Source organism: Ammospiza caudacuta, chromosome 22 (genome assembly GCF_027887145.1).
Source record: "Ammospiza caudacuta isolate bAmmCau1 chromosome 22, bAmmCau1.pri, whole genome shotgun sequence".
Lineage (NCBI taxonomy): Eukaryota > Metazoa > Chordata > Aves > Passeriformes > Passerellidae > Ammospiza > Ammospiza caudacuta.
The window spans coordinates 5,476,511-5,486,299 of NC_080614.1; positions in this window are offsets into that span (position 1 = coordinate 5,476,511).

The window sequence follows — 9,789 nt, forward strand, 5'->3', positions numbered from 1 at the left end:
ATTTCTTTCCACATCCTAACTGAATTTTATTTCCAGGGCCATCCCTTCTTTTTCTCCCCATCCTAACCCTTGCTTCTCAGCTCTGCCCCTTCACACAGGGCTCAGAGATGGATGTGGTATTTTCAGATCCTCATGTGGCAAGAAGGAGATGATGAATGTGACTCCATGCTCTTAGAAGGCTTATATCATATCATATCATATCATATCATATCATACTATGCTATACTAAAAATATACTAAAGAATAGAGAAAGGATACTCTAAGAAAGCTAGAAAGATAATAATGAAAAACTTGTTGCTCTCCAGGGTCCTGACACAGCTGGACTGTGATTGGTCATTAAGTTAAAACAATTCACATGTTGGATAAACAATCTCCAAAGCAGCAAAACACAGGAGAAGCAATCAGATAATTATTGTTTTCATTTTCCTCTGAGGCTTCTCAGCTTCCCAGGAAAAGAAATTCTGGCAAAGGGATTTTTCTAGAAAATATGACAGTGACAGATGGGCAGGTGAGCTGTGGTCTGGGTTGGTCTTTGGTCCATTGCATGCTTGTCTCTGGTATCAATGTGCTTGTGCACAGAGCCTGATAGAAAAGCTGCAGCATCACAGGGAGCTGTAAAACACCAGTCTATGACAACTGGAAACAAGATATATCAGCAGGTAAATGTTTCGTCCCCTGTGGCAGTGCTTATGCCAAGGAAGCAAAGCTTCATTCCTGTAAATCTGCTGTCTGGAGCCAATTCCTTGATGCACGTTTCCTCACAGAGACTGCAGAGTTCATAGCATGGGTTTGTGTGTAAGTGGCACAGGAAAGCATCTGGCCTTGTTTAGATTCCAATAACAGGGAGCTCTACTGTAAGTAGCAGACAAATAAGTTTTTTATGACATTTCCTTTACAGACCTCTTGCAGTCTCTTGTAATTCTAATGTGTTGGGAGGGAGACAATTCCTTCTGGACCCAAATCTTGGCTTCGATGCAGCTAAATTAGTTCCTGCATGTACACCACCCTGCCTACATGCTCATTTATTTGGTTTTGTTGCAGATCCTGGTACTGTTTGCATTTCCATTTCTTTGGCTGATTCAGGAAGTGCCTTCAGTTACTTTCCTCTTGTACTCAGCCAGCAGCCTGGTTTTCAGAGGGCCAGACACAGTTCCACATCCACACAGGGCTGAGGAGTGTGTCCTTTTGAAAATCAATTTACAAATGTCTTTTCAAAAATAGTCTGTGTTTCCTTGTGAAGGGGAATCCCAGGAGTCTTTAGAACAAGGCAGGTTGTGAAAGGATAGAAATCTCAAACTCCAAAATATGAGAGCAATTCAGAGCAGATGATGTGCTTTGCCTCAGGAAAGCTGGAAAAACTAACAGCAGAGCCACAAATGTTTCTTTCACTTCTGTGTTTTAACTGCAGGACTTAGTCCTTAGAGATAGCACAAGCAGCAAGCATCTCACCCTGTGAACATCTGTCTGAGAGTGTGGGATGGAGTAAGAAGTGGCTGAAATGCTTTGATCCTTCCAGGTGGCATTTTTGTCCCTTTGGGTTGGCCACAGCAGCTCCTGTGCCTGTGGATCTCTGCATCTCTGGCAGCAGAAGGGGAATGAGGACAATGGTGATGTTTGCCTCTTTCTGAGCTGCTTCAGATCAGACTCCCGGGTCTGTGCTGGGAGGGAGGAGCAGGGAGCAGAGAGGAGGGACATTCCTGCTGGCTCAGCTCAGCTCTGGTGGCCTAAATCTGTATCCTGGAGACGTGGCTCCACTGGCAGCTTCTGGGAGCTGTTGCAAGCAACATTTCCCTCTCTTGCACGGTGACTAACAGGAGCCAGCTCCTGGTGTCTCTTGTTTGTATTAGGAAGCATCCTGGACCTTTCTATGATGTGAAAAATGCGTATTTTGTGATTGGCTTTTCGCAAATGTTCAAATGAATATTATATGTGTTATGTCAGAAAGTGATGCTGTGTTAATTTTCTTAAGTACTGTGTTAAAAATAGTTTAGGTTATAACATAATGTTAAAATACAAACTATGCTATGTAAGATACTTTTTTAAACAGAGGACTCACAGCGAGATGGCAGCCACAGGACACCTAAATCTTTCAGAGAAGGAGAATTTATTGCTCCACTATCAGAAGAAATGAACTTCTTCCTGCCTTGCTCAGCCATGAAAACGCTGGTTAGGATTCAGAGGAAGAAGCTGACACTGCCCAGACAGAATCCTGTGTTTGAATGGAATTTATGCATCATGGATGAGGTGTATGAATATGCAACAGCCTGTTGCTTTTAAGGGTTAATCCTCTGTTAAAGTGTGTCCTTTTTCAGGCTTATTTTGCCCAGAAAGAGGTACCTGGACGTCCCTAACTCTTTGTTTTTATTGTCTGATATTGTCCTAATCCAAATTGTCCAAAATTATTATTACTCTAATTATATTATTATTTTTATAACCATTTTATTACTATTAAACTTTTAAAATTTTAAAACCAAGTGATGGGCGTTTTTCACATCTGAGATGAACATGTCATCAGAGCCTGTTTGCTTATTCTGAATCCCTGCCCCCTCCTCTGCTAATGGTCTGCAGGGCTGTGCTTATTGAGCTGTTGTAATATTTAATGTGAGTTTCTGCATGGCTGGTGCAGCTGGCAGTAAGCTTTAACTCATTGTGCTGGCAGGGGATCTGCTGCTCAGACTGCTTGTCTTGTCTTCACATCTTCCCCTCAAGAAGTTTTCCTTCTGCTCTGACAAACCTTGTGCTTGCCCAGGTCCTGCTCTGGACCAGTGAGCTGTGTGGCACTGGAGGCTCCTCAGCCTCTGGATATTGCACATCTGCTTCCAGATTTCTCACTGGTTCTTGGAAGGTGAAATAGCAGTGAAATAGTAATTCCACAAGCTCTGGGTTTGCATGGGAGGAGTGCAGGTAGCTGCATCTGTTTGGGAGAAAAAGTGTGGGAGGTAAGAAAGATATAACCTGCTTAGATCCCACTTTTCAGGCTGCTGCAAGCTGCTCTGTGGGTCCCTCCTGATCCAGTAGTTAGTTTTCCATGGGCCACACATGGTTTGCTGCAGTTATTCTCACTCAGCTGTAGTGACTGTCAGGATAAATTCCTCCCAGAATCCACCCTCACATTCTGAGAAATAGGAGAGACTGTGTCTGTGCCACAGATGACATCAGCTCAGTGCATGGAGCTGGAATGGTGCACAAGTATTTCAGTATTCCTGCTGTTCCCTCATTTGGGAATGTGCCACAGATCTCCCATTCCTCTCAGGCTGGTGTGTGGAAAGCCCTGCTGAAAAAGTGAATGTGGCTAAAATAAAATAAAAATAAAATAAAAACGAGCTGTGTCCTCACTGCAGATTGCAGCCTTACAGCCTTCCTCTTCCAAATCTGTTATTTTCTGATGGCAGTAAATTTCAGCAGTGAAAAATAAGACCTTTTAGATACATTAGATCAAAATTGGTAGCACCTGGAGTGAGACACTGTGACCTGCATGATGTGACACCTGCAAGTGGGACTTTGTGCCTGTTCCTCCTCTTTCTGGAAAGTCAGAGCACACTGATCAGAGCTGGCTAAATACACTCTTCATTCAGGTTGGAGCATCTGTGACATTTTCTTTTAACCTCGTTGTGCTTTTTAAGTTGGAGTGGCAAGAACTGGAGCTGGAACAGCTGCCTGTGCTGTGCTTGGCAAGGAGGTCTGGCAGGACAGGTTGGAATTCCTCGGCAGCAGTCCCAGGGAGTCAGGGCACTGAACATGCATGGTTTGATGTCAGCAAATCTTGGTGACCTTTGTCTTTGAAAAGTGACAGTTCCAGTACTTTAAAGCGTGTGTTTTGGGGCAATTTACTGGGTTCCTTTTGGTAATGTGTGTGAAAAATGCCTATCACTTGTTTTTAGAATTTTAAAAGTTTAATAGTAATAAAATGGTTATAGAAATAGTAATATAATTAGAGTAATAATAATTTTGGACAATTTGCATTATGACAATATGAGACAATAAAAACAAAGAGTTACAGACAGTCCAGGTAACTTTTTTCTGGGCAAAATAAGCCCGAAAAAGGAGCCACGTTAACAGAGGATTAACCCTTAAAAGCAACAGGCTGTTGCATATTCATACACCTCATCCATGATGCATAAATTCCATTCAAACACAGGATTCTGTCTGGACAGTGTCAGCTTCTTCCTCTGAATCCTGACGGTGTCTTCAGGGCTGAGCAAGGCTGAGGAAGAAGTTCATTTCTTCTGATAATGGAGCAATAAATTCTCTTTCTCTGAAGGATTCAGGTGTCCTGTGGCTGCTATCTCACTGCAAGTCCTCTCTTAAAAAAAAGTATCTTACATAGCATAGTTTGTATTTTAACATTATTTTATAACCTAAAACTATATTTAACACAGTACTTAAGAAAATTAATACAGCATAACTTTCTGACATAACACGTATAATATTCATTTTAATATTTGTCTCTGGTATCAGCTGACACTGACCAGACAGAATCCTGTGTTTGAGTGGAATTCATGCATCATGTATGAGGTGTATGAATATGCAACAGGCTGTTGTTTTTAATGGTTAATCCTCTGTTAACGTGGGTCCTTTTTTGGGCTTATTTTGCCCAGAAAGAGATACCCAGACTTCCGTAACTCTTTGTATTCATTGTCTCTTATTATCCGAATTCAAATTGTCCAAATTATTATTACTCTAATTATATTACTATTTTTACAACTATTTTATTACTATGAAACTTTTAAAATTCTAAAAACAAGTGATTGGCATTTTTCAGACTTAGGCAAATAATTTCTGAAGCATATCAGAGCCTCAGCTTGCTTGTTCCTGTTTGCACAAACCTGGAATTGCCACACACCTGAGTGACAGCCGAGCTTATCGCCAGCACAAGCCAAGTAACTCGAGCAGTAAACATGGCACAGGGCTGCGAGGCATGTTGTGAGAGATTGTAACCGAGACGCTGCTTCTGACACCTACAATCATTAGTTACAATAACCAGGAGCAAATTATTTTATCAGGGAATTAATTTTCTTTGGCAGCGACAAGCATGTTAGCAAAGTGCTCATGCAGGAATACCTCGGCAGCAATCCCAGGGAGTCAGGGCACTGAACATGCATGGTTTGATGTCAGCAAAGCTTGGTGACCTTTGTCTTTGAAAAGTGACAGTTCCAGTACTTTAAAGCGTGTGTTTTGGGGCAATTTACTGGGTTCTTTTTGGTAATGTGTGTGAAAAATGCCTATCAATTGCTTTTTAGAATTTTAAATGTTTAGTAGTAATAAAATGGTTATAGAAATAGTAATATAATAAGAGTAATACAATAAATAAGTATAATAAATTTATAATAAATATAATAACAATAAGAGTAATAAAAATTTTGGACAATTTGGATTAGGACAATATGAGACAATAAAAACAAAGGGTTACAGACAGTCCAGATACCTTTTTCTGGGCAAAATAAGCCTGAAAAAGGACCCACATTAACAGAGGATTAACCCTTAAAAACAACAGCCTGTTGCATATTTATACAGCTCATCCATGATGCATAAATTCCATTCAAACACAGGATTCTGTCTGGGCAGTGTCAACTTCTTCCTCTGAATCCTGATGGAGTCTTCAGGGCTGAGTGAGGCAGGAAGAAGTTAATTTCTTCTGATAATGGAGCAAAAAATTCTTTTTTTTCTGAAGGATTCAGGTGTCCTAAAAAAATGAATGTGGCTGCTATCTCTGTGAGTCCTTTCTTTAAAAAAAGTATCCTACATAGCATAGTTTCTATTTTAACATTATGTTATAACCTAAAACTATATTTAACACACTACTTAAGAAAATTAACACAGCATAACTTTTGAACATAACACATAAAATATTCATTTTAATATTTGCGAAAAGCCAATCATAAAATCTGCATTTTTCAGACTGTGTATGGTGTGAATTTGGCTCTCCTTGCGGAGGTTGGGTATCCCTCACCAGCATAAAGGTTACATTGCACAGTGATGGTTATGCTTGATGATACAGCCCAAATTATACTTGCAGAACACAGGTTTGTGGCACACAGCCCCCATTTTTGCCCTCAAAAAGATTTGGTACCCTGTGTGTCAAACTAAGCACCCAAAATAAATGTCTGCTTCTTCCTTCATCTCCTCAGCTCCTGCATCTGTCAGATGCAGACTACACCACCCCCTCCTTCTCTGAGATGCTGGGGAAGATTCAGTTCAGCCCTGTTTCTCCAGCCCTCAGACTGTGTCATGGCAGGCAGTGTTAAAAAGCTCACGAGGAAATTAATAATTCTGCCTGTGAGGCAGGCATGAGCGGCATGCAGGAAATGAGGCATGAGACCACACGCTGAATGATGAGTGGAGAGCAGGGCAGTGAATACCTGCTGGGTTTGGGGAGCATCATCCACTGCATGCTCTGGTGGAGCCAGAGTCCTTGCCTTGGACACTGAGCCTGCAGGCAAAACTACACTGCAGAGCATTTATAAAAGAGGGACAAAATTAAGGATGCTGTATTGGGCCTGAATTTGGCATTTCCTGACTGGTGAGTGCTTGACTTTGCAGCTGATCTTTCCATGCTGTTTTTGGCATGCAATTATGATAGATCTAATCAGTGTTTGTCAGAGCCTGGAATAGCAGGTGGAGGCATGCAGAAGATCCTCAACATATGCTGAGAGTGCTCTAAGCAGCCTTTGTCCAGTCTGGAAGCTGGTTGAGAGATGGTAGAATCATTTAGGTTGGAAAAAATCGTTGAACCTAATCACTTAAAAATCATTGATCCTTCTGTTTCCAGCTGCTCTTATCTTAGCAAGGGTTTAAAAGTCTCTGTAAGGTGGAAGAGGGGTGGAACAGTCAGCAGTGGAAGGGAACACCTCAGTAAGAGATGAGGGTGCATGTGCCTGTGCTAGATTTCATAAAAGCTTGAGATCAGATAATCCTATTTCCTATACACAGCCCTGCCTGTTGTCTTGCTTTTTGTGGGCAAATGGAATTATGGACTGTAGAGCTTTTATATCTATACATCTATATCTATATCCATATATATAATAGATATTATATATATTATCTATATAATATATATTTTATATAATATATATTTTTATATTTTATATAATATATTTTATATTTTTATATATATATATATATGTATTTAAAATAATTTTGCTGAACTTTCTTCCCAGCAAACACATATTTATATCATTACACTGTAATTCCAACAGCTCTGTGCTGCTGGAGCATTCTGATATCATTCTGATCTGCAAAGTGCCTGGGCTCTGGCAGTGTTTTTCTGCATCTTACTAAAGGATTTAAAGCAAGTGGAAAGGGAAAAGCAAAGCACACAGAAAGAAAATAGATTAAAGCCTGGTTGTTGTGCTGTGCTTGCAACTGGGAAAGTGAACCTGCTTAACTAATACTGGTGAGCCAGCTCAGCCAGCAGATCAAACCAGTGCTTTTGAGCAGCCTGTGCATCTCTGGGCTCGTATCCCACTGAAAAGCTTCTCTCTGTGTTGTATCCTCAGGCACAGCTTCTGGTCTGTGGCTGAATTAAGTCAACGTTTTGAGAAGTATTGCAGGAGATTCAGGGTGAGGTGTCCATAACCTGCCTGACTTTTCCAGGAGTGCAAGACTTATGAAAGTCAGACTTCCAATTGGAAAAAAAAAACATATCTAATTCTCCCTATTGTTTTGTTTAACAATTCATGAACAGTAGTCTGCACTGGGAAAGGGACTCCATGCTCTCAGTGATAGCTGTGTTGATAAGGGAGAATGGGATTGTGTTTGCATTGCCCCCAGATGAAGGAAGGAATGATGAATCTGAGTCCATGTTCTCAGAAGGCTAATTTATCATTTTATATATTGTAACTATATTATATTAAAGAATACTATACTAACTATACTAAAGAATGCAGAAAGGATACTTATAGAAGGCTAAGAAGATAATAATGAAAACTTGGGACTTTGGGAGTCCCAACATAGCTTGGCCCTGATTGGCCAAAGACTGAAAACAACTCACAGCAGAATCGAATGAAACAATCACCTGTGGGTAAACAATCTCCAAACACATTCCACATGTGAGCACAACACAGGAGAAGCAAATGAGGTAAGAATTGTTTTCCTTTTCTCTGAGGCTTCTCAGCTTCCCAAGAGAAAAATCCTGGGTGAAGGGATTATTTCAGAGAATATGCATGCTACAGAACAGGGACCTGAGAAAACCCTTTTTGGTTGCATTTTAAAATTAGACTTCTGGATTAGTCTCAGTGATTAAAGTGTAGAGCCAGACTGTGCTGCTGTGTCCCGGTGTCCCTGTGGAGCTCTGCTTTAGTGTGGCACATTAATGCTGCCCTCCAGTTGCTCTGTGTGCAGCTCTGTGTCACAGAGATGTGGCTTTTGCCAGGACCAGATGCTCTTAGGATAATTTGGAAGCATGAAGGGTATTTCTCTGCCCCTTATAGGAACTCCTTGTAGCTATCAAAGGGGCTTAAAGCTGCCTTTGGTAGAAGCTCCAGAAGATTTCAGGAGCACAAAACTGCTAGCCCTGCTGTGAATGCTCTGCACATGGGAGAAACCTGTGTGAAGTCTGATTATTTTGTCAATGAGAATCTCCTTTATTACAGAAATTGTCTTTCCCTCCCTTCTAGTCTTGAGCTTCCTTTCCTTTTTTCTTTCTAGCTTGGTGCTGCACAAGGCTTCCTTTTTCCTGCAGGAAGGAACAACTGGGTAATTGAAATGGAACACTAGTGAGGATTTTTTAACGTGAAAGTCAGCATTAATTAGTCTGGTCGGGTGTAATTAGCTTCCTCATCTGTCACTGCTTCTCTCCAACTTGCCAATGACTTCCTTTCTTCTAGATGCCACTGGAAAAGAGCTGTCTTGTGGGAGCTGCATGGGTGTTTTCCGTGGTTGAGGTGCAAGTGAATGACAGTCCCTGTGGGGCTGTTGGGGCTTGAGCTTGCAGGAAGCCTGTTTGCTTTGGAAATAGCAGAGGGAAGCCCAACAAATCTATATGCCTACCCAAAGCAGCTGAATCAGTGCCTCTTCTCTAAAGAAACAGACCCAGGGCTCCAAGGAGTTCTATAATCCTCTGCCTCTTTCAGCCTGGCGCAGGCTAAGCTTGCTCAGAAGTGAGGCAGAGCTTTAATGAAGGCTGCAGGATTAAGTTCTCTGTGTGTATCCTGCAGCAGAAAAAGTAATTGGGCCATGATTCAGTGCTGAGAGTCTCTGGATAGCATGAGAAGTGATGGAGGGAAAACAGGCCAGCCCTCGAGTAAAATTCAAGCAGAAAAAAAAAATGCATTTCAATCCCCTTCTGGATGATTTGAGGGTTTATCTCCCCCACCAGTTCAATTTGCCGTGTTTTGGGTTGGATGGGCTATCATCTTGATCCAGGCAGGATCTGGGGAAGGTGGCAAAGCCAGATGAGTCCCAAGGGCAGTGCCAAGTGTGCCATGTCTGTCTGTGGAGCTGAATCAGCTCTCCTGAAGGGGGTTCAGAGCTGTGGATGCAGAGGGAGGCTGGCACTGCTGGGCACAGTCCTGGTGCCACCCACCCTGCCCATGCCTTTGTCCCAGACCAAATCTTGATCCTTCCCTGACTCAGTTCTCTCTCTGGGTCTTCTGCAGAAATTTCTGTGCTGGAGTTCACACCAGTGCCAGAGTTTGTGCCAGGCTGCAGCCAGAGTGTAGCACACGTTGGTCACCAAACATTATATAATGGTGCCCATGTGTTACAGATTGGGGTTTGCAGTCCAGACCATGAAAATTGGTGGACAAATCAGAGGGAGATACCTTAGAGCTGATCCCATCCTTGAGTTGA